This window comes from Sus scrofa, chromosome 6 (assembly GCF_000003025.6).
Source record: "Sus scrofa isolate TJ Tabasco breed Duroc chromosome 6, Sscrofa11.1, whole genome shotgun sequence".
NCBI lineage: Eukaryota > Metazoa > Chordata > Mammalia > Artiodactyla > Suidae > Sus > Sus scrofa.
The window spans coordinates 44,473,586-44,499,493 of NC_010448.4; the positions used below are offsets into that span (position 1 = coordinate 44,473,586).

General features: G+C 46.3%; 1 long non-coding RNA gene across 1 annotated transcript; it reads left to right on the plus strand.

The window, feature by feature from the left end:
- On the plus strand, positions 51–25,012 carry LOC102161835. Its single transcript, XR_002345328.1, has 4 exons — positions 51–224; positions 2,700–2,740; positions 14,474–14,572; positions 24,815–25,012. It is a non-coding gene; the product is annotated as an uncharacterized LOC102161835 (long non-coding RNA).

The following is a 25,908-nucleotide window of genomic DNA, read 5'->3' on the forward strand; positions in this document are numbered from 1 at the left end:
GGAACTACTTTACCCAGATGCCCTCGCATCGTGCGGCCGAGGCACTGGACCAATCAAGGCCGGGAGAGACGTCTTTCAGTGCACGTTTCCCGCGTTTTGGGGGGCAGTCGTTTTGGTTGCTCGTCGCTCTGTCCCGCGATCTGATTTTCGGGTATACAATTGGTGGTGAGCTGGAGGCGTGAAAACTGGATGTTGCTCCCACTGACAGGCGTTTCTGAGGCTTGGTGAGAACACCGATTGGGGTGGCCTCTTGCCTGAGCCGGGCTGGCGTGAGGGTTTGGCTGAGCTCGCAGCACCCTGGCCTGGTTGCCCACCCCTCCTGGCTCTGCTCTTTTTATGGGCTTTGTGGGTGGTGTTTCCCCGGATGGACCCTACACTAGTTGCATTCCCCAAACCCTTACCCATGGGAACTGCTGCCCCTGAATCCTAAAGACCCGCATGAGTGGTGTCTGTCCACTTTGGGTCAGGGGCTTTGTGCAGGACTCTGGCACGTTCCTAGGTGGGTCTCTGTTTCTTTTTTTCCTCTGGTTGCACCCTGGCCTGCAGAAATTCGTGGTCCAGGCATGGAAACCGCACCTCGGCAGTAGCCTGCACCACAGCAGTGACAATGCCAGATCCTTAACTGCTAGGCTACCAGGGGACTCTTGCTGTCTCGGTTTCTGACACTGGGTGTGATTAAAAGGCAATAATGTGACATTATTATGGAACCATTGTGTGCAGAGGTCTGGGAGTGCAATTAAGTGGAGTGTTGGGGAAACCTGGAGCCAGTCTCCTATCTGCCAGAAATACATTGGGAGCGACAGGGCAGCCTGAGCAGTTAGGTCTTCATCTGAGGCTGCTGGTAGCTGTGAAGGGTTTGAACTGAGAGCCTTGATCTGAGATAGAATTTTAAAAGGTTCCCAAAGGCAGTTCAAGGTAGAACAGACATGGGGGAGGGGTGTTGAGAGTGAAAGTGGGAGACTTAAAAAGCTACTGCAACAGAATCCAGGAGAGTTACTATGAGGGCTGAACCAGGGCGTGGTAGCCCTAGGAAGGTGTCAACCTGAAAAATGTACTGGACAAAAATTAAACAGGCAAGGAAACTTTATTCAAAATTGTTGCAGTAGGGAAGAGAGACTCTACTCCATTTACAATGGAAGGCAGGAGGGATTTTAAGTGCCAGAGTGAGCTAGTAGGAAAATCCTGGGGGTCCTTGATGGGGAGGTTGATCAGTGGGATCTATGGAGCACATTTGAGTTATTCCTGAGTTTGCAAATCTTTTCCTCTGAGATTAAGACATGTGTTTTCTAATGGTACCTCTGGAAGTTAGGCTCCTATACTCCCTCAGGGACTGAGAGATAGGGATGCTGTATCCTTCGATGTTTATTTTTCAAAGAGTTGGTTCTCAAGTCCTTGAGAAAAATATTTCTTGGGTTGTGAAGCTGGGAGAAAATTCATATGTTTTAAGGAGAAGAGAAAGAATTTACAGTTGCAGGTTTTCTAAAGTAAATGCTGTAAGAAAAGGAAGGTTGGGGCCCACAGTCAGGAAGAAATCTGGCTAAAATTTAGCCAAGTTGAGGGAATGTTAAGGCTGTTCTTGTCAGGGGGTAGAAGTAATATAATGCAAGGTAACTTTAAGGGTAAAGGACCAGCATCTACCCCCAGCCGAGGCCTATCTTTCCCACTCCCTATTTTAATTTACGACCTTAAGAAACATCATTTATTTCAGTATTAAGCAATCGCTGCTCCTCTAAATCTGTATAAAAGCAGTCTGTTGAGTTCCCACTGTGGCACAGCAGGTTAAGGATCTTGTGTTGTCTCTGAGGCAGCACAGGTTCAATCCCTGGCCACGCGTAGTGGTTTAAGGATGTGGTGTTGCCACAACTGTGGTGTACGTCACAGCTGAGGCTCTGATTCAATCCCTGGTCCGGAAACTTCTGTGTCTTGTGTGCTGCCAAAAAGAAAAAAAAAGTAGTTAAAATTGAATACGTATAGATTGAACAAGTTAAATTTATGAAAGTACTTAATATTTGGTTTGCCTCTTAATATATAACTAACCGTATACTAGCATACTAAAATCAAAATTCTTAAATATCGCATTCTCTTAGATGCTTAAAGGTAGCTGAAATACACAGTCAGATGTTCAAAATCCATCACTTTTTTTGCATGGACAATGCTGACAAAAGCCTTAATCCTGTGTATGGGGATAAGCATATCCTAAGCCCTTAATAGGTACTAATGTGTTTGTCCCAAAATACTAGCCCTATGAGGTTGGTTCTCTTGTTATTTCTGTTTTACAGGGAAGACACTGGGGCACAGAGGAGTTGAGTTGCTCAGGGTCACACAGCTGATAAGAGGCTATACTAGTGACTGAGGCTCATAAGTTAGATGTTCAAATGGAGGTCACTTTTCTCCAGAACAGGGATCAGGGGTTGGATGTGCCCTTAAAAGAACCCACCATGGAGTTCAGTTGTGGCAGGTTAAGAATCCGACTCGTATCTGTGAGGCCTCGCTCAGTGGGTTAAGGATCCAGCATTACTGCAAGCTGTGGTGTAGGTCACAGATGCAGCTCAGGTCTGGTATTGCTGTGGCTGTGGTGTAGGCCAGCAGCTGCAGCTCCAATTCAGCCCCTAGCCTGGGAACTTCCATATGCTGCAGGAAGTTCCTGCAAAAGACCCCGCCATGGATGCCCTTTGCTCACAGTCTTGTTCTTCTCACAGGGACCTGTGGCTTCAGAAGTACTGATGGACCAAACACTCGGGTAAGTAGAGGGTATTTCAGGCTCTTGTCCAGCCCATCTCCCACCCATGTAGTCTCTGGGATTGTGGTGCCCTGGAGCTCTGCATTTGCCACCTTCTTGGCCACTGTGACCAGGGCCCCTGGTTCCCTGAGATTCGGGGTCCTGGCCCCACACCATGGGTTATGTGAGGCGGGTTTCCATTTCTGACAACCAAATAGAATACTGTGTGGAAGGTTTTATAGGCACAGAGATCAGCATCTGCAGATACTTGCAGGTGAAATTGAATTAGCAGGATTCGGGGAGCTGCACATCTCCATCATGTCTGGAGGGACCAGAGAATGGGGATGCAGGAGTCACGCCTAGAATGGCAGCCTAGGAAACTGTGCCTCTATTCTGAGGGTGTTAGGAATCTTGGAACATTTGAAGCAGAGCTAGGTGATCTGAATCAGGTCTTATCAGACTCTCTGGCTGCAGACTGGAAGCCAGAGAATAGGGGTGAGGAAGGAGGGTACTGAAGGGTCCGGATGAGTGCTGGATCAGGGCATTGGCTGGGGATGTGGGAGAAACTTACAGCTTCTGAAATTGTTTTTAAGGTAGGTCTGACTATATGATGCAGAGGGTAAGAGGGGAAAGAAGAGACAGGGGTAACTCCCAGGTTTTTGGCCCCTGCAGCTGAAAAGGAGATGCCATCGACTGAGATGGAAAAGTTGGTTGTAGGAGTTCCCGTCGTGGCGCGGTGGTTAACGAATCCGACTAGGAACCATGAGGTCGCGGGTTCGGTCCCTGCCCTTGCTCAGTGGGTTAACGATCCGGCGTTGCCGTGAGCTGTGGTGTAGGTCGCAGACGCGGCTCGGATCCCGAGTTGCTGTGGCTCTGGCGTAGGCCGGCGGCTACAGCTCCGATTCAACCCCTAGCCTGGGAACCTCCATATGCTGCGGGAGCGGCCCAAGAAATAGCAACAACAGCAACAACAACAACAACAGACAAAAAGACAAAAGACAAAAAAAAAAAAAAAAAGAAAAAAAAAGAAAAGTTGGTTGTAGAAGTAATTTTCAGAGGGAATATCAGGAGTTGGGTTTGAGTATGGTGAGTATGAGACATTCCAGAGATTTCTGCATGGATGTGTTGAGTGAACAGCGAGGTGCACAGGTCCTGGTTTGAGGGTTGGTGTTCACGTTCAAGACACCATAAGGTAGTCGCCTGTGTGTGGACCAGGGTAGAGATGTGAGTCAAATTTAGGAGGAGAAGTCTGGTCAGGGTGGCAACGGTACTAAGCAGCGGGGGGAGGAGGGCATGGCTAGAGGACTGAACCTTTCTTTTGGTCACCTGAATGGGATTGGTGAGGATCACAAAGACAGATGATGGGGGACAGTGGCTCTGGGGGGGAAGAGGAGGGTGCAGGGGCGAGGAGGACCCAGAAGGTATGGACATGGATGTGGACGCACAGAAGGAATGGAGGTGAGATGACAGTGAGGCCAAGGGCCTGTGCTTACTCACCCCTCTAAAGGCTTGCCAGACTTTTGTGGGAGCTGGAGAGTTCTACACAGGCTCGTGGATAAACTCAGGAGCAAATGGGAGTGTCAGTGAAAGCAGTGGCCCAGTGGGGCTGGGGATTGAATGAGGCTTTGATGGGAAGAGGAAGGCTGAGATTGGTGAGGGCAGAGCATATGGGGCACAGCCACAGAAGAGGGCGTAAGGTATCTGATCCCTGACCATGGGTCTGGGTGGCTGAGTTAAGCAAGGAAGGCATATGGTGGAGAGGCCTTTCAAACAGGCCTAGGGGCTTCCTCTGCCAGTGTGGGCCATCAGGGGTCTGGAGCAGCATGGGTCATGAGCGCATTTACTGAGCACTGTCTGAATTTCATGTGCAGAGTGGAATGTGGACAGGCCAGGAAGATGCCCAAAGGCCCACCCTTGTGGAAGTTGTGGCCCACTTGTGAAAGACATTTTACTCTGACTGAGCACCAGAGAATGTTCCCTAGGCAGAAACTGCACACATTTGTGGTGTGTGGACAACGTGAGTCCACATGTCAGTGAATCCCCTTATATGTGTAGACGGTGGAAAAGACCTCCTGGCCAGCTTGAGCCATGTTCTAAAAGATCTACATTTTTTACCTTTCTGCCCCACATTTGTGTTTTTGATGTCTTATTTTACCTCTTTTTTTTTTTTTTTTTTTTTTTTTTTTTTCTTTTTAGGGCTGCACTTGCAGCATGTGGAAGTTCTCAGGCTAGGGGTCAAATTGGAGCTGTAGCCTCTGGCCTGCACCATAGCCCCAGCAACTTGGGATCCAAGCTGCAGCTGAGACCTACACCACAGCTCATGGCATCTCCGGATCCTTAACCCACCGAGCAAGGCCAGGGATCGAACCTGCAACCTCATGGTTCCTAGCTGGATTCGTTTCTGCTGCGCCACGATGGGAACTCCTTATTTTACCTCTTTATGTTTATCCCTCAACTGTTTATTGTAGAGTTGCTTTTACAATTTTCCATCCTTTAAATTTTGTGCTGGCTTTTTAAGTAGTTGATCTTCAGTCCTATATTTGCCTTTCCTAGTGGGAATTTTCCCTTTGCTCAAGATTCTTAACTTCTTTTCCACCTAGAGAAGGTGGAACATTTAGTATTTCTTTTACGGTAGGTTGAGTATTGATGCACTCTTTTATTTTTGCTTGTCTGAGAAGTCCTTTATCTCTCCCTTGATTCTAAAAGATAATCTCACTACATAGAGTATCTAGGTTGCACGTTTTTCCCTTTCAGCACCTTATTTTTTTATTTTTGTTTTTTGTCTTTCTATGGCCTCTCGCATGGCATATGGAGGTTCTCAGGCTAGGAGTCAAATCAGAGCCATAGCTGCTGGCCTATACCTCAGCCACAGCAATGTCTGATCGGAGCTGTGTCTGCAACATACACCACAGCTCATGGCAATGCCGGATCCTTAACCCACTAAGCAAGGCCAGGGATCGAACCTGCACTCTCAAAGATGGTAGTTAGATTCGTTTCCACTTAGCCATGACGGGAACTCCTCCCTTTAATACAATGTATGTAAACATGCCACTCCCTCTGACCTGCAAATTTTCTGCAGAGAAATCAGCTGATAGCTTTATGGGGATTCCTTTGTATTCCTTTTTTGTTTTTCTCTTGCTGGCTTTAGAATTCTCTCTTTAACTGTTCCATTTTTAATTATGATATGTCTTGGTGTAGGTCTGTATGGGTTCATCTTGTTTGGGATCCTCTGTGCTTCCTATACCTGGATATCTGCTTTCTTCTTTAGGTTTGGGAATTTTTCAGCCATAATTTTCTCAAATATATTTTTAATTCCTTTCTCTCTCTCTTCTACTTCTGGGACACCTATAATGTGAATGTTGGTGCACTTAATGTTATCCTGGAGATCTCTTAAGTTGTTTTCAATTTAAAGCTGTGTTTTTCTTTTCGTTGTTTTGATTGGGTGATGCATCCTTCATTGCCTGTCAACCTTTGATCCACTGCAGCAGGGCTGTCCCTCCTAAGCAATGAAGAGGTTATGGTGGTGTCTTATACACATTTGCCAAATTGAGTTTTTCAAGAAGAGTAAGAGATTGTGGTCTTTACATGGGACCATTTTTTAAAAAAAGCATTACTGAGATATAATTAATGTAAACTGTACATACTTAGGTAATAAAATGTGTTTATCACCAACTTTATTGAGGTGTAATTGACAAAATTTATAAAGTCTACAATATGATGATTTGACATACATATACATTGAAATGAATACCACAGTAGAATTATTTAATACATCTACCACCTCACATAGTTACTTTTTTGGTGAAAATCCTTAGGGTTTACTCTCTTAGCAAATTTCAGTTATATAATACTCTTAACTATAGTCACCATTGCTGTGCATTAGGTCCTTAGAGCTTATTTATATTATAATTGAAATACGTACACTTTGGCCAACATTTCCACATTTCCCTCATCCCAGCCCTGGTAACCACCATTCTACTCTGTTTCTATGAATTCAGCTTTTAAAAATTCCATATATAACTGAGTATTTGTGTTTTCCTGTCTGACTTTTTTCATACTGCTCTCTGGGTTCATCCATGTTGTTGCAAATGGCAGAATTTCATTCTTTTTATGGCTGAATAATATTCCATTGCATTTCCCTGATGATTAGTGATGTTGAGTGTCTTTTCATTTGCCTGTTGGCCATTTGCCTGTCTTCTTTGGAAGAATGTCTCTTCAGGTAATTTTCCCATTTTAAAATTGCATTAGCTGGGGTTTGTTGTTGTTATTGTTGTTATTTAGGTGTATAATTTGTTACATTTTATTTCTTTCTTTTTTTAATATTTTTTTTTATTTTCCCACTGTACAGCAAGGGGGTCAGGTTATCCTTACATGTATACATTACAATTACATTTTTCCCCCACCCTTTCTTCTGTTGCAACATGAGTATCTAGACAAAGTTCTCAATGCTATTCAGCAGGATCTCCTTGTAAATCTATTCTAAGTTGTGTCTGATAAACCCAAGCTCCCGATCCCTCCCACTCCCTCCCCCTCCCATCAGGCAGCCACAAGTCTCTTCTCCAAGTCCATGATTTTCTTTTCTGAGGAGATGTTCATTTGTGCTGGATATTAGATTCCAGTTATAAGGGATATCATATGGTATTTGTCTTTGTCTTTCTGGCTCATTTCACTCAGGATGAGATTCTCTAGTTCCATCCATGTTGCTGCAAATGGCATTATGTCATTCTTTTTTATGGCTGAGTAGTATTCCATTGTGTATATATACCACATCTTCCGAATCCAGTCATCTGTCGATGGACATTTGGGTTGTTTCCATGTCCTGGCTATTGTGAATAGTGCTGCAATGAACATGCGGGTGCATGTGTCTCTTTTAAGTAGAGTTTTGTCCGGATAGATGCCCAAGAGTGGGATTGTGGGGTCATATGGAAGTTCTATGTATAGATTTCTAAGGTATCTCCAAACTGTTCTCCATAGTGGCTGTACCAGTTTACATTCCCACCAACAGTGCAGGAAGGTTCCCTTTTCTCCACAGCCCCTCCAGCACTTGTTATTTGTGGATTTATTAATGATGGCCATTCTGACTGGTGTGAGGTGGTATCTCATGGTAGTTTTGATTTGCATTTCTCTTATAATCAGCGATGTTGAGCATTTTTTCATGTGTTTGTTGGCCATCTGTATATCTTCTTTGGAGAAATGTCTATTCAGCTCTTTTGCCCATTTTTCCATTGATTGATTGGCTTTTTTGCTGTTGGGTTGTATAAGTTGTTTATATATTCTAGAGATTAAGCTAATTTGTTACATTTTAGAAATTAACCCCTTATCAAATATTTTCTCCCATTTCATATGTTGCCTTTTCATGTCATTTTATTTGCTAGGTAGAAGCTTTTTAGCTTGAGGCAATCCCACTTGTTTGTTTTTGCTCTTGTTGTCATATCCAAAAAAATGATTGCCAAGACCAGTGTCAAGATTTTCCCCTGTGTTTTCTTTGGCTGCATCCATGGCTTGCAGAAGTTCCAGGGCCAAGGATCAAACCTGCACCACAGCTGCAGCCTAAGCCACAGCAGTGGCATGTCAGCAGTGACACCCTTAACCTGCTGTGCCCACCAGGGAACTCCTCCCCTCTGTTTTCTTTTAGGATTTTTATAGTTTCAGGTTTTATATTGAAGTCTTTAATCAATTTCAAGTTAGTGCATGTGGATATCTAATTTTCCTATATATTTTCCAGGATGCATCACCCCTTCCCTCATGCCCTTCTGAGGACAGTGCCCCCCTGCAACTAGGTTCACTGTGCAGGGTACAGTCCATGTTGGATGCTGTGTCTCCTCAGGCTCCAACGGGAGGCTCAGGGTACTAGTGAATGTCCATCCTGGGTCCCTGAGGTCCAGTCTCTCTGGCACGTGCCCTCATGTCTCACCCCTGTGGCCCATGCAGTGCCTGAAGCCTGGAGATATCACCTGCAGTGACACACCAGAGGCAAAAGGAAGTTCCCAGGCTAGGGGTCAGAGCTGCAGCTGCTGTCCTACACCACAGCCACAGCAATGCCAGATCCAAGCCATGTCTGGGACCTACACTGCAGCTCACAGCAATGCTGGATCCTTAACCCACTGGGTGAGGCCAGGGATCAAACCTGTATGCTCATGGATACTAGTCAGGTTCTTAACCCACTGAGCCATGATGGGAATGCCCCCAAACTGCTCTTTTTATCCATTTGAAAGTGGTTTTTCTTGGTTTTCTGCTCATCTGAGGTGTTGCAACTCATAAATGGATTCTGGAGTTCACATAAAAGTTTGTTCATTTTTTCTATTACCATACTGTTTTAATTATTATATGTCTGTAGTATGTTTTGAAGTCAGGCAGTGTAATGACTCCAGCATGCTCTTTTTCAAGATTCTTGACTGTTTGGGGTCCTTGTAGTTCTTTTTTTAAAACTTTTCCCTCATCTCCTATCATATCAATTATACTTCTTTTTAAAATTTAATATAGTTGGGAGTTCCCGTCATGGTGCAGTGGTTAACAAATCTGAATAGGAATCATGAGGTTGCAGGTTTGATCCCTGGCCTTGCTCAGTGGGTTAAGGATCTGGCGTTGCTGTGAGCTGTGGTGTAGGTCGCAGATGGGGCTTGAATCTGGCGTTGCTGTGGCTCTGGCATAGGCCGGTAACTGCAGCTCTGATTAGACCCCCAGCCTGGGCACCTCCATATGCTGCTGGAGCAGCCCTAGAAAAGGCAAAAAGACAAAAAATAAAATGAAATAAAATTTAATATAGTTGATTAACAATTTTGTCAGTTCCAGGTGTATAGCATAGTGATTCATTTTTTTGTGTACTTGTGTGTGGGGTTTTTTGCAGATTATGTTCCTTTGTAGGCTATTACAAGATAAAGGGTATAATTCCCTGTTCTATACATTAAATCATTGTTGCTTTATCTATTTTATATATAGTAGTCTGTGTTTGTTAATCCCATACTCCTCATTTGTTTCTTGTCTCCCCCCTACCTTGGTAATCCTAAATTTGTTTTCTATGTCTGTGAATCTTTTTCTGTTTTATGCATAGAATCATTTGTTCTGTTTTTCAGATTTCACATATAAGGATATCATATAGTATTTGTCTTTCTCTGACTTATTTCACTAATCATAGAGTCTGTAGGTCTATCCATGGTTGCTGCATGTGGAAATATTTCTTTTTCTTTCTTTCTTTCTTTCTTTCTTTCTTTCTTTCTTTCTTTCTTTCTTTCTTTCTTTCTTCCTTCCTTCCTTCCTTCCTTCCTTCCTTCCTTCCTTCCTTCCTTCCTTCCTTCCTTTCTTTCTTTCTTTCTTTCTTTCTTTCTTTCTTTTTTTTTTTTTTGTCTTTTTGCCTTTTCTTAAGCCACTCCCGTGGCATATGGAGGCTCCCAGGCTAGGCGTCTAATCGGAGCTGTAGCCACTGGCCTACACCAGAGCCACAGCAACGTGGGATTCGAGCTGTGTCTGCAACCTACACCACAGCTCACGGCAATGCCGGATCCTTAACCCACTGAGCAAGGCCAGGGATCGAACCTGCAACCTCATGGTTCCTAGTCGGATTCATTAACCACTGTGCCACAATAGGAACTCCAAATATTTCATTCTTTTTTATGTCTGAGTAATAGTCCATTGTGTGTATGCATGTTTGTGTGTGTATACACCACATTTTAAGCCACTGATCTATTAATGGGCACTTGGGTTGCTCCTATGTCTTGTTTGTCATACATAGGTGCTGTAATGAGCCTTGGGGTACACGTATCTTTTTGAATTAGAGTTTTCTTTTCTTCTGGATATATTTGCCCAGGATTGGGATTGCTGGATCATACGGTAACTTTGTTTTTAGTTGAGGATGCTCCATACTGTTTTCCATACTGGCTGCACCAATTTACATTTTCCCTGAGCAACATATGAGGGTTCTGTTTTCTCCACTCCCTCTTCAGTGTTTACTATTCATAGAGTTTTTGATGATAGCTGTTCTGGCAGGTGTGAGGTGATAACTCATTGTGATTTTGATGTGCATTTCTAGAATAATGAGCAGTGTTGAGCATCTTCTCATGTGCCTATTTGCCATCAGTATGTCTTTGGAAAAATGAATATTCAGTTCCTCTGCACATTTTTTGATTAGGTTGTTTGTTTCTTTGATTTTGAGTTGTATGAACTGTTTTTATAGTTTGGATTTAACCCCTTGTTGGCTGATTCATTTGCAAGTATTTTCTCCCATCACTAGGTTGTATTTTCATTTTGTTGATAGTTTCCTTTGCTGTCCAAAGGCTTTTAAGTTTGATTAGGTCCTATTTATTTATTTATTTATCTATTTATTTTTGGCTGCATGTATGATCTGTGCCACAGCTGCAGAAATACCAGATCCTTAACCTGCTGCACCACAGCCAGGAACCTCCCATTTGTTTATTTTTGTTTTTATTTCTTTTGCCTTGGGAGACTCATCTAAGGAAATATTGGTACAATTTATGTCAGAAAGTGTTTGGTTATGTTATCTCCAAGAATTTTTATGGTATCATGTCTTACATTGAGGTCTTTAAACCATTTTGAGTTGATATTTGCTTGTGGTGTGAGGGAGTGTTCTAATTTCAGTGATTTACACGTAGCTGTCCAGTGAGTCCTGCGAACTCCCTGATCTGAAAATGACCAGCCACCTTCTCTCTGCTCTTCATCTTGTAGGCTGTTTCTGTCAGTGCCATGATGACCCCCAAGGGCTCCTAGAAATCAGCACCACGGACAGAGGAGAGGCAGGGCATCTGCGCTGTTGGCCCTTGCTCATCTGGGTGTCTTACCCTTCATGCATTTCTTCTCATCTGACCACCAGCTAGGCACCCATGACCTCAGTTATATTGAGACATGAAGCTCCCTCCCTTCGTACCCCCACCCCCACCCCTGGGTCCTGTGGGAAACAACCCTTCTGCAAATGTTTAGTGAGGAAGAGTTAACAGAAATTCAGCCCAGGACCAGGGAGACACCTCTAAGCTAAGAGGACTCTGCTACTCAGCAGACATAGCGTTTGTGCAGGTGATAAAGGTCTGCAGATCCCAAATGCCCCCTGGATCAAAGACAGAGGGAGGATGTGGGCACGTTTCTCCATCTTCATGTTATTTTTATGCCATGTGTTCCCTCAAAGTTCAGAGCTTTACACGCTTCACTCTCCTTTCTGCACACACCCTAGCACTGCCTGGACCCTGGGAAAGGGAGAAGGATGCCCTCCCTGTATTTTCCATCCCTCTGTGGGGTAGGGTCACCTGTGGCTGACACCCCTCTTTCTCCCTCCTTCCCATCAAACCCAGAGCTCTCCTGGGACAGGGCTGTGAGTTGAGGGTCCAGGTCCTCAGTGAGAATGGGGAGGGGTGATCCTCACCTGAGATCAAGAACTCGGAGGGGTCCCTGGGGTGTGACAACTGATAGAGGGAGGTGCTGTGTGAGCTGTCGCACCTGTAGGTCCCATTGTGGGCTGAGGTCATAGGACTCAAGGTGAAGTTGGCCTGAAAGGGTGCAGCCATGTCCTGCAGACAAAGGCTCTCAGGAGGAGTGAGTGACCCCCTCCTTGGACAGATGGAAGGTGTCAGACCAGATCTCAGAGTGACACTGCAGGGTCATGTTCTCTCTCCAGGGGCAGGGTCACATTCTCTCCCCATGGCACTGAGGTCCCTGGATGGGCTGAGAAAGAGGGTTTCTCAGACATTCCTGGGGGAGAGGAAGGTAGTGATGTGTAGAGAGCCGCCCACTCCCCATACACCCTTGACCCTGAGCTGAGGGGCCATCGTCCTCTCTCTAGGGACCCTGTTTGTGACCCCTTCTCAGCCACTGTGTGAGTCTTTTATCTTAATACTCCCACCCCCTTCCCCTATAGACCACTGCTCCTTCTCAGCCTCTGCTCCAGGACCCTCTCCCTGGACCCCATCACCATTGTCTGTCACCTGAGCAGGCAGTCAGGACATGGGGCAGAACAAGGACGCCTCACCCACGATCAGGATGTCCAGGGCATCACTGAGGGTTGACCACGCAGAAGAGAAGTTATGGCCACCTTAGCCTCTCTATCGGCCCCTGTGAGTGTGGCTCACATGGCCCAGGGGGATGTCAGGGCTGTGCCGCCCATTAAGATGAAGAAGGCATGTGACCTCCTTGTCCTTGGTCGGAGGGAATCTGTCAAAACCAGTCTCTGAATGACATTGGAGGGTCAGTTTGTCTCCCAGGAGCACCAGTGAGCCCAGGTCCTCCCTCTTACCTGTCACCACCAGGTGCCAGGAGGCCACTCCACCCTGATCAGCTGTTCCTGCTGCGAGAAAGCCACTGGTACTGCCCTGTGTGCCTGGAGCTCAAGAACCCAAGGGGAAACGGGCCTTGTTCCTGGAGTCCCGTGGGGCCTCAGTCTCCGAAGTCCAGAGACCCTCTCTTTATTTGGATATGGACATCAGTTGTGGACACCAGATGGTCACAGGGCTCCCCTTGGTGACCAGGGCTCCCCTGGGTCAGCCCGGATGGAGGGTGTGGAGAGGTCCCCTGAAAAGGAATCAGATCTGAAGTGTCAGGGGTGCCCTTCTCCGTCAGTCTGTCTCCCCAGGTGTTACTCCAGGGCTCCTCCCAGAATGGTCACCTTCAGCCCTGACCGGCTGTGTCCCACCCCCAGATGACTGGGGCTTGTTGGGTTGAAGCTGGAGGTCTTGTGGGGACTCATCTGCCTGAGCCTGGTCCCAGGGGCCCCAGCACAGCCCTGAAAGAGTTCCCTGTGAGCCCCACCCACACAGCACACAGATGCTCCAGGCCTGTTCTGAGGTTAAGCCTATTCCCCCACCCAGACGTTCTCCCCTCACTGGGCCTCCTGAGACGGGGGGTCTCTCAGCATTCAGGCCTTGGAGGGGAGAGGCTGCATCCTCCTCTTTTCCCCAAAGCTCACCAAGGCAGAGAAGGGCAGTGAGGCTCGGGGTCATGGTGCTGCCTCCCATGGTCCCCAAGCTGTTGAAGTGACTTTTGAAGTCCACTGAGCCAGCAGGATGGACAGACACAGGAGGTATGACCAGGTCCAGGCTCTGTGTTGCACGTTACCAGTTCATTAATAGCCACCTCCTAGAAAGAGGGACAGCCCTGCCCAGGGCCTCACTCTGCTGTCCCTGAAGAATGGGGCCCAGGAGATGCTGGGACCTTCCAGACCACATCTGAGTCTCACCAGGCCCCCCCACACCCTCATGCCAAACCCACATCCAGAGAGTGACACTGGTCCAGGACAGGAAGTTGAGGATGCAGGGCAGGGACTAGGAGCAGCCCCATTTCGGTTCCAGTTCTTTTTTTCTTCAAAAAGCTGTTTTGTCTCCATTTGGTTCATGGCTTGGGAGAGGGTTCCAGTGAGGTTCAAAAGCTGCCGGGGGGCTGCAGAGAGGCTTCAGGCAGAAGTCCTGATGCTGGCTGGGCTCCAGAGGCTCCTAGTGGGGCCCGGGGTGAGCCTGCCTAGGAGAAACTCACCCAGCCCAGCCTGGGGGCGGGCCAGCCTGCGGAGGGTGGTCACATGATCGCCCATCTTCTGGATGAGTTTCACCTGCTCACCCAGGAAGCGGCTCTTCAGGAAGTCAAGGTGGCGGGAGTCTGCATGGCGAGAACCCAGGGCCTGCGGATCCTACTGAGCCTGGTTCAGGTTCTTCTCCATGAGCTCAGCAGCTTCCTAGCATCCTAGGTTTTACCCACTCATCTTGAGGCAGTTTCTGCATGTCCTGGAAGAGGCTGCAGCTCCTTGCCACTTTTGCATTTTTTCAGAGAGCTCAGTGCCCTTGTGCTTTTCGGCAAATTCATGGAAAAAGTGGCCCACACCCTCCAGAGCCACATCATCCTGGTGAAAAAGAAGCTCAGAGAGAGGTAGGTGTGGGATGTTGCAGATGCATGTCCACCAGGTGGTTGATGGTGGTGGAATAATTCTGTGAATCTGAGTGCTCATGGTTGGTTGGCAATAGGGAGCTGAGCACGGAAAATGGTTTCGGCTGGTCCCAGAGGCTGAGGATAGCTGAGTGGTTGGTTCCAAGGTTGCGACTGGGAAAAGGTGTGGAGGGTGGTCAGAGCCTGGAGGAAGGGGTGTCACAGACACTGGTGGGATGGTCTGTTCTGTCCAAAGACTGTTGAAACAACATCTGAGGGACCCTGGAGTGCACTGCTTTGGTTCCAATTCCGACTCCGCTTTCCGTAGAACCTGTGATCCTTGGGAAGTCACTTCCCTTTGTGAATGCAACATTTCTTCCTTCTACCATCCAGGCGTCGGCCAGATTTTGAGCAGTTCCTATATCCAGACATGAGATTCCTTTTGAAGGTGATTTTTCCTTCCCTGGACTCATGGAGCTCTGATGATAACACACAATGCCCTTTTTTTTTTTTTTTTTTTTTTTTTGCTTTTTAGTGCTGCACCTGCAGCATATGGAAGTTCCCAGGCTAGGGGTTGAATCAGGCTGCAGCTGCAGGCCTACGCCACAGCCACCTGCGATCCAAGCCACATCTGTGACCTACACCACAGCTCACAGCAACGCTAGATCCTTAACCCACTGAGCGAGGCCAGGGATCGAACCTGCAACCTCATGGTTCCTAGTCATATTCGTTCCACTGCACCATGAGGGGAACTCCAAGAAGGCTTCTTTGTCGTCATCATGATCTAGGAGTTTTGGACAGGAATCTGTGATGTTAAAAACTGGGTCACGGATTGGCCCTTGAGAATGGTAATAACTCAGGTTGTGTGTGTCTGGAGGTGGGAGATGGTAACTGGATGATCTTGGTTTGAGGTAGGAGTTAGCTTGGCTGGTCCTAGAGAGGTCAGCTCATTGTAATCATCAGCTCATGGAATGTCAGGTGGGGGTACTTGCTTGGAGTTTATGTGAAGGCAGGGGAGACCCTGGAGGATTTTTTGCAGGGGAGGGTCCTGCGGTAGATCAGGTTGGGGCCATGAGAATAAAATACCTCAGGTGGGAGTGAGGTCCTGGGGCGGAAAGGCCAGAAAGGAGGCTGCTGGGATTGCACCAGCACGTCTCCTGCGTCTTCCACTGAGCCAGACTGTGGTGTTGGACCAGGGTCAGGGACATGGTTCCATGGTTCATTGTATGTGAAGAGGAAGATGGTGAAGAATTGAGGGCTCTTTCACTGTCTCCTTGCTTGTCTAGAGGACAAGTGGGGCCATCACAGGATGGAGGACTTGGGGAGGCTGGGGGAGATGTTTCTAATACTGTCAACTGATGCACAGAGAAACCACCACCTACCTCCTGGCCTGGGTATGTGGTTTTGTTTCTCCCAAACACTTCCTCTCTCTGACTTCCTTGTTTCTATCATCAGCAGCAGCAGCACCTTCTCGTCATCCCTCTCTGTCAAGACCTCTGAGTCTTCTGCCTTCTCACCACCTCTTGCCCCCAGTCAATAACTCTTCCTCTGATGCTGTCAACTCCGTCTCCACGCTATGGGCAAAGCACCAGTTGGAGACAATGAACAGTGTTTTTGTTTGTGTATCCATTCATCAGTGATGGACACACGAATTATTTTTCTCTCCTGTGAATACCTCAGTGAACACACTTGCATACATGATGAACATGCTTACAACTTTTCTTTTGGTTGTGATAAGAGCACTTAACATGAGATCTACCTTCTGTACACATTTGGGTTCACAGCACGGTGTTGTAAACTCTAGGCACAAAGTTGTAGAGCAGATCTCTGCATCTCATTAAGCTTGTATTACTGAGACTATACCTAGAAGGGGAATTTCTAGGTCATATGGTAAATCTGAGTACAACTCATTTAGGACCTGCCAACTTGCTTTCTGCAGCGGCTGAGCCATTTTGCATTCCCAGTAGCAGTGTATGTGGTTTCAGATTTCTGCATGTCCTCATCACCAGCTACTAAATTTTTTCAAATTATGGTCAATCTAGTTGGTTTCAAATGGTATCTCATTGTGGTTTTATTTGCATTTCCCTAATGACTAGTGTACGGAACTTCCTTTTCTGTGCCAGTTGTCCACCTATGTATCTTCTATGACAGTTCTATTCAGGCCTTTTAGCAATTTTTAAAATATCAGATCATTTCTTGTTATTGAATTAAAGGTGTTCTTTATATATTAGGATACTATACTCTGGCTAGATAGATGATGTGCAAGTGTATGGAGGTTCCCAGGCTAGGGGTCTAATCGGAGCTGTTGCTGCCGCTCTACACCAGAACCACAGCAACCCCAGATCCAAGCCGCGCCCGCGACCTGCACCACATTTCAGGGCACTCTGGATCTTTAACCCACTGAGTGAGGCCAGGGATGGAACCCATAACCTCATGGTTCCTAGTTGGATTCATTTCTGCTGTGCCACGATGGGAACTCCTAAATTTTGATGAAATTTACTTCATCTATTTTTCCTTTTCTGCTTGTCCTGTTAGTGTTTTATCTAAGAAACTGCTGTCAAGTTTCAAAGTTTTGATTTTCTTTTTTTTTTTTTAATAAGAGAATTTTAGCTCTCCTGGGATCCATTTTGAGCTAATTTGCATATGATGTGTGTAAGGGTCCAGCTTTGTTTTCTGCATGTGGAGATCCGTATTTCTGGGCTCATTTGTTAAAAGACTGTTCTTTCTCCATTGAATAGTTTGGCACCTTTGTAAAAAATCAGCTGATCTCATATGTGGGTTTATGTGTTGTCCTTATGTTTTAGTCCAAGGATCCATTCTAATGCCAGCACTGTTCTGTTTTGACTTCTGGGACTCTTGGGTAAGTTTTGAAATGAGGACGTAGGCAGTGTTCAACTTCGCTCTTCTTTTCCAAGATGTTTTTGGCTATTGTGGGTCTTTTACAATTATTTGACTTAGAGAAAGGATTTTGTTTTATTTTCTTAAAATGTTATTGGAGTGTAGTTGACAATGTTGTGTTAGTTTCGGGTGTACAGAGAAGTGACTCAGTTATACATATACATGTATCCACTCTTTTTCAGATTTTTTAATATATAGGTTATTTCAGAATATTGAGTAGATTTCCCTGTACTATGCAGTGGGTCCTTGATAGTTATCTGTTTTATATGTAGCAGTGTGTATAGCTTAATCCCAAATGCCTAATTCCTCCCCCCACGTTTCCCTTTTGGTGACCGTAAGTTTGATGTCGATTCTGTGAGTCTGTTTCTGTTTTGTGAATAAGTTCATTTGTATCATTTAAAAAAATAGATTCCACGCATAAGTGATATCACATGATATTTGTCTTTCTCTGTATCATTTACTTCACTTAGTATGATAATCTCTAGGTCCATCCATGTTGCTGCAAATGGCATTATTTCAATCTTTTTTTACCACTGAGTAATCTTCTGTTGTATATATGTACCACAACTTCTTTATCCATTCCTCTGTTGATGGACCTTTAGGTTGTTTGCATGTCTTGGCTATTGTGAATAGTGCTGCAGTGAACATTAGGGTGCCCGTATCTTTTCTAATGATGGCTTTCTCCGGTAGATGCCCAGGATTGGGACTCCTGGATCATATGGGTAGTTCTACCTTTAGTTTTTAAGGAACCTCAATGGTGTTCTCTATAGTGGTTGCATCAGCTTACATTCCCGCCAGCAGTGTAAGAGGTTCCCTGTTGTCCACACCCTCTCCAGCATTTATTGTTTGTAGCTCTTGGTGATGGCCATTCTGACTGGTGTTAGGTGGTACCTTATTGTAGTTTTGATTTGCTTTTCTCCAATACTTAGCAATGTCGAGCATCTTTTCATGTGTTTTTTGGCCATCTGTATGTCTTCTCTGGAAAAATGTCTATTTAGATCTGCCGTTTTTGATTGGGTTGTTTGTTTTTTGATATAAAGCTGCATGAAGTTTTGTCTCTTTTCAAGATTGATCCCTCATCAGTCACTTGGTTTGCAAAGATTTTCCCCATTCTATGGGTTGTCTTTTTGTTTTATTTATGATCTCCTTTGCTGTGCAAAATCTTTTAAGTTAATTAGGCCCCATTTGTTTATATTTGTTTTTATTTTCATTACTCTAGGAGGTAAATCCAAAAAGATATGCCTGTGATTTATGTCAGAGCGTTCTGCCTATGTTTTCCTTAGGAGTTTTCTAATATCTGCCTTACATTTAGGTCCTTAATCCATTTTGAGTTTATTTTTGTGTGTAGTGTTAGAGAATATTCTAAGTTTACTCTTTTGCATGTGGCTGTTCAGCTTTCCCAGCACCAGTTGAAGAGACTGTCTTTTCTCCATTGTATAGTCTGGTCTCCTTATTATAGATTAGTTGGCCATAAGTGTGTGGGTTTATTTCTGGGCTTTCTAATCTGTTTCATTGGTCTATATGTCAGGTTTTGTCCATATCATACTATTTTGATTACTATACCTTTGTAGTATAGTCTGAAGTCAGGGAACCTAATTCTTCCAGTTTAGCTTTTTTTTTTTTCAGATTGCTTTGGCTACTTGGGGCCTTTGGTGTGAAAAAGGGATTTTTAAATGTATTTCTGAAGACATTGCCCTTGGGATCCTAATAGGGATTGAATTGATTCTGTAGATTTCCTTGGAGAGCACTGTCATCTTCATAACATTGTCCTCCAAGCCATGATCCTGGGGTGTCTTTACACTGATTTAGGTCCTTTCAAACTTCCCTCTGCAGATGAGACACACAGACACCAACTATTGTGTGTAAGTATTGCACCTCCTTTGATAAACTCATCCTTATCTCTGTTTTGCTTTTGGCTGTTGGGAGTTGAATTGGTCACCCAAAGTAACATGTTGAAATCATTATCGCCAGTTCCTGTGAAGGTGGCGTTTTGGAAATAGGGTCTTTGTGGATGTGATCAAGTTACGATGAGATTGCACCGAAACAGGGTGGTCCTCACCGCACATTTTTGGTGTCCTCATTGGATGAAGGGAAGAGACATATGGAGAGGAACACCAGTGAGGATAGAGGTACACAAGGAGACGCTGGCCATGTGGAATTGGAGGGGAATGTGGAGTCGTGCTGCCACAAACTAGGATGTGCCTGGGCCAGCAGACCCTGGGAAGGGGCAGGAAGGGTTCCCCCCAAAACCTTCAAGGGGTTGTGGTCCTCCTGACACTTCCCAGAGGGCTTCTCATCAGAATTGTAGGAGAATACCTTTCTGTTGTTTTGATCTCCCCAGATTGTGGTCATGGTACTGTAGCCCTGGGAATGTAACACAAGGTGGGAGAGCATAGTGTTTGCACATTGGGGCTCTGGTCCCAGCAGGCTGGGCTCATTTCACCATCTTATACCCTCTGTGACTCCGAGCCTGCTGCCCGACCTCTGAACCTCTGCTTCCTCATGCAAACACGTGTATGATACCTGTAAGGTCTCTGAGGTTTATGAGAGCACCCCATTGTTCGTCACCTTTAAAACATCACACAGCTGCATGTCACCTTGGTATCTGAAGGAGCAAACTTGCATGGAGAGATTTCTCTGGAAATGCTGTGAGACTCAACCACACCATGACCCAGGCCTTGTCCCACAGTACCTCTAGGGGCCTGGTAAGGACGGGGTCCTTGGGGGACACAGGCACATGTCCAGCCTGAGGACAGAAGCAGAGAGTGGGGGTCGGGTGGGCTATGGAGGTCCTGCCCTGTTGCCACTACCTCAAGGGGCACTTTGTGTTGGGGGCATTTGCAGTGCCCACAGCCCTTGTACATATGCAGTGCCTGGGGGCCGCTGTCCTGTGGTGGGACTGCAGGGTGCCTCATTATGCTGGAGCTCTGATCATCCCTTTCCCCAGGCCTGGATGGTCCCATGCTCAGTGCTGTGGGAATGAGGCCAGCAGTTCTGGGATCCTGGTGCTAGGAGAGCCTTGGAGGAAACGGGAGCCTCTCTTCAAGATGCCCCAGGTTTTCTTCTCCAGAGGACGTTCTATAAGGGAACGAACTATCTGTGGACTATCAGTTATCTCAGGGCATGCTTCTTCTGTTGGAACCTTTCCTACCTCCAAGCATCATCTCCAGTTTCCATGACAACACCAAGGCTTAGGGATACTGGGTCTGTTTTTCAAGTTCACATCCCCTGTAAGCTTCCATCTGGGAATGGAATGCCGAGAAACCTGACCCCAGAGACGGTTCGATGGTTTTGTAAGATGAAATAGATACCTATTTCTCAGTTCGAATATACTTAGCACTACTGAATGGTACACTTACAAATACTTAATACGGCAAATTTTATATCATGTGTAAAACCATAATTCAAAGTAAATTAATTTAAAAAACTATCAGATGTCGTACTTGATGTCAGGTACAATGGTAGCAGTCCTTTTGAAATCAGGAACAAAGTAAGATGCTGGCATCACTGTTTCTAGTCAATATTATAATGGATTACTAACAACTCAGATAAAAAAAAAGACTAAAATGACCCCGGGAAGAACATTGTTGTTAGTCACAAAGTTTTCACTACAGTGAAAACATAAGAGTGTTGAATATTGAATTTGGGTTTAAGCATCCTGATGATCTGTTTACTTTAAATATTATTCTCATTGAGAGCTATTAAAGTTAATCATTTATATTCTCCACATTTTGAGAACATTAACGAGTTTGCAAGAAGGTTAGACATAGAAGGAGGAGGCCAAAATCTAAATGAAAGCAGGAACCCACAGAGATAAGATGACTTCCACCCTGAAGGAATTTGCCAAGCTCCAGGAAAAATGATCTTTAGTTTGCATTAACTAATGGGCTATGGGTAGCAGCAGGCATCTTCAGGCCCCATCGACGTCAAGAATCCAATAACATAACATCTAATGGAGGTATCTCTCAGTCCAGGCTCAGGAGAATCCTATTCCCGATACCCACATCTGTCTGCATGATCAAATTATTGAGCCTCAAAGATACTGTCAGAGCCAAGAGACTTCCACATCCACCCCCACATTAAGACAACTACTGCCTTGTTTTAGTGTTATAGCTATTTCCCTAAATTCTTTGACAAGTGAAAACTACAGTTGACATGCATGATAATCTCTTCCAAAGGAGACTTTTATCTCTTCAAGATAATTGCTGTATAAAATGTCTTTTCAGAACACCTTTGTCCTCCCTGGAGATAGCGTTTAATCTGTTGGTATATTGCTTTGTTATAAAGTTATGCTTTCCTCACTGGTGCGCCTTTCCCACTGCACTGCGAGCTCTGAGAGCAAGGGTAGTGCCATAGGTATTACTGCTCCAAGACACCTCATACAGAGTCTGTCACAGAAGAGATGCGTGTAATAATGATGGTGACGGTAAGAAAAGCTTCCGTTTATTGAGGAAGTACTCTGTGTTGCAATTAATGTATATTTTTTCAGTTGATCCTCTTCACAGCCCACTAACCAAAATTCTGTATACTCTAATTATGGGGAAATTGATGTTTATGCAGATTTAACCAAGATCACCAAGTTATTTTGTCACAGCTGAGTTGGAATTAGAATCTGTATTGGCCAGACTCTGAAACCTGCACTGTTCACCCCTTTGCTCTGTTCAAATAGCCAGGCACCACATTTTCACTTATTCAAGGTTAAGGGAATTTATATATATTTAATGCCAAATAAAGGAATAGTTCAAATTTTTTGCTAAAAAAAAGTAGGTTAGGAAACCTGATGATGCCTCAAGGGATAAAGTAGGTAAACTGATGCCAAGCCACACTGCACCCTCTTTGGAACTTCCTGGGGAGGGGCCTCCAGTCTTGTTTGGAGAGTGGTTGTTGGATCTGAACAGGATCCCTCCCAGTGTCCTGAACCATCAGGGTATCCCGAAGTCATGTTGAGAATTTCTTGCAAAGCTCCCTCCATAGAGCAGAGAGAGGAAGAAGGGTCACCTTTGTGGAAAGCAGGGCAGGGGGAGATGAGGGAAGAACAGAATGAAGCTGCCGAGGAGGTCTTGCCGATGCTTGGGATGAATCTCTGAGCACCTGGGAGAGGGTGTGGGATGCAGCTGAACCTGCCAGAATGAATTGTTCCATTGGCTTCGTGCCTCTGTCCTCTCTGGCACTGGTACATGAAACAGGGCCTCATCCCCACCATCTCTGGGGACAATCAAGAGCGGATTCAGGAGTTGCCATTGTGGCTCGGCGGGTTAAGAACCCAACATAGTCTCCATGGGGATGTGAGTTCCATCCCTGGCCTCTCTCAGTGAATTAAGGATCCAGCATTGCTGCAAGCTGCAGTGTAGGTCACAGATGCAGCTTGGATCGGCTGTGGCTGTGGCGTAGGCCAACAGCTGCAGCTCCGATTCAGCCTCTAGCCTGGGAACTTCCACATGCTGCACGTGGTGACTATGAAAAGAAAAAAAAAAAAGTGAGGGTTCACTCATACCTTCATCTTGGGTATCTCAGACCTAGAGAGAACAGGGGGCCTTTGTGTGGACGCTGCCTGCTCTCCCAGCATATAAGTCACAGAATGGCCCCATGAGTTCCAGAAAAGGGGCAAAATGAGGGTTTTGGGGAGGCATGGGGTCAAGGTGCTAGAATAAAGGAACGGGTGTTTGGGCAATGGAAGTGGCCAGTGGTGCAGCTATGAAAAGGATCCAGGCCCTTGTGTTGGAGAGGCTGGGGCTGGGAGGTCAGAGCCCTGAGCCTGACACACAGGCCCGTGGTGCCATGGAGACGGGAGGTTCTCAGGCTGGCGGCCTGGCAGAAGGAGCAGTCAGGCCCTACCGAAGTGCTCAAAAGCACTGAGTCTCTCTTCCTGGTCCTTCCCTGTACTGTTGGCGACTGTCCCATCCTCTCTACCTCTTTATTCTGTAAAGTTCTTTAACCTCCACTGTCCCCCAGGAAGGGCCATTCTGAGCAGGGTGGTGCTTATCCTCTGGTGTTGTTTTCTCATCAAAGCAGTTGTTCAGTTTTTTTTTTTTTGGTTTTTTTTTTTTTGGTTTTTTTTTTTTTTTGGCATTTGCAGCATCCCAGGGTTTTTCTGATATCTTGCTGCTACATGAGCATCATTGATCAGGGGTGCCCCTCAGGCGTATGTATGCTGCATCTTTATGCCCAGCCAGACGAAAGTCACAATTCAGACCCCAAAGAAAATATGATTCCCTTAAAAGACACTAATCCGAACATTCTCCCTCCCAACATGCTCTGAACTGTCCTGAGAAGACTTCACAGCCCCCGGAAAACTCACAATTCCAGCCACGTGCTTCTGAGCAAGGGCGGGAACAAGGCATCACAGAGCAGTACGAGAGCACCAGCCCTCTTCATGGTGCAGGTGGCAGGTGCTCCTTCTCTGTCACGAGACCCTTTACTTTAACCCGTGTTGGTCCCACAGCGTGCCAAGATGGGTCTGTGTCTGAGGCTTCATTTTCTAGGAGGTCCATGTTTGGAGTTGCCTAGGATGTCAGAGGGAGGAAGAGTGTGAAATGGCAGTTTGCTAGGCCCTAGGTCAGTAAGAGGCACTGCCTCAAGCCTCTCATTCCTGTCTTGAGGTCTCTGTTGGAGAGTCAGCTACCTGTGAAGCCTAATGGAGGAAACTGAAAGTCTGACTCAAAGAATGAAAATTAAAAAACCCAGAACTCAATAAAGGAAACCTCAAGGCACGGGTGAGACGGAGGGTCCGAATGCAGGATATTTGGGGATCTGGCTACCGTGTGGTTGTGGATCAGGACCCGCTTCCCCGAGCCTGTCTGTCCATCTGTAGGATGAGGATAATGTAGCATTCATCCCCTAGACTGGTTGGATCGAGCAAGATAACGCACCTTAAGCTTAGAAGCCAACTTCCAACAGTGGAAGTCTGGTACTTAAAAAGTACATGCTCAGTGGATTCTAAGTAATTGTTGCAGGGATAAGGTGAACAGTCCTTCATCTGCAGCTCTTCTGTTCCCTCCACCCAAATCATGGCTCTCAAATCAGGCCTCTTGAAGGCTGACCCCTATTAGCCTGTATGGATTGTAGTCATGACTTCACGGGTTTTTCAGGAAATCTCATGCTTTATCCCATGGTTAGAAAGTGTCAAGGGGACAGCCAGGGCACAAGCCATGAAGCCCCTGGTCCAGCTCTCTGGTGGCTGCTGCCCTGCCTCACTTTCATCACAATCTCTGCCCTTGACCGGCTCAGTGGCCTCCCTTCAGCTGGTCTCCTAATCCTGCTTCAGGTGTCCTGACTTCTCTCCTACACGCGGGTCCTTAAGTTCCAGCTGTCTGTTGACTAATTCCTGCCATGTGGTTTTTCTGACAGTGCCGCAGACAGAAACCGCATCTCTAGAGGTCTGCCAGATCCCATCTTTCTCCACAGGGCACCCCAGAATGCACTGGGGTCAGGCCTCAGGGGAGATTGGGCTGCAGAGTCTTGAGCAGGGGCAGGGGGCATTCGGCCTCACTCCCTGCTCAGGGAGACCACTGAGAGTGGAAGGTCAGGGAAAACGAGTACCTTTATGCCACTGAGGTCACAAGAAAGAGGTGGCGTTCTGTCCTGTGGGCATGGCCCAACTACTGCAGCTATTGGCCAGGACACAGGAGTGCTGCTCACTTCGTCGACTGAACTTTCTTCTCAAAACAGCTTTTATCACAGCCTTCTTTGGCTCTTGTTACCTGAAACTGAGAGGCCGGGAGCTGGAACGCATCCAGGCTGGGGCAAGCGTGACTGTTAAAGGATTCCACCACCTGCAGATTGTAAAATTACAACCTCCTGCTGGTTCCCCTAGGAAAGATGTCCTTCTCATGACCCTTGGCTGCCTCCCACCATCTGGGATAAGACTTTCAACACTGACATCCTGAACAGCCAGTTCAGGCCCCAGAATGCCACCACTGGATTAACTGCATTTGCCATAAAAAAAAATACATATTCCAGCTTGAACCTGTTTCTGGAGACTGCAGAGCAGTACTTCATGGTGGGACGCAGAGTGAACTACATTCGCCTCCAGAAAGGACGGCAGATGGTCATTCTCAAGGTCCAGAGCTACGCCCGCTGGCAGGACGTTTCCATACATCAGCAATTTCACTGCGCAGCAGTTCCACCAGGAGGCGGGTTGCCTTGTGTGTGCAGATGTGGACATGAACTTCAGTGATCACGTGGGCGTGGAGATCCTCTCCTTGTTTGGCACCCTCCCTTCTGGCTTCTATGGGTCGAATTGGAAATACCTCCCCTAAGAACTCCGGCCTCAGTCACAGGCCCGTGTTCCCGAAGGTGGGGGGACTATTATTACAGAGGGGCCTTATCCAGGGGGTTGGTGCTGAGGTTTACAGACTCACCAAGGCCTGCCACGAGGCGGTGGTGGTTGACCGAGCCCATCACATGGAGGCTGTATGGCATGATGAGAGCCACCCGAATAA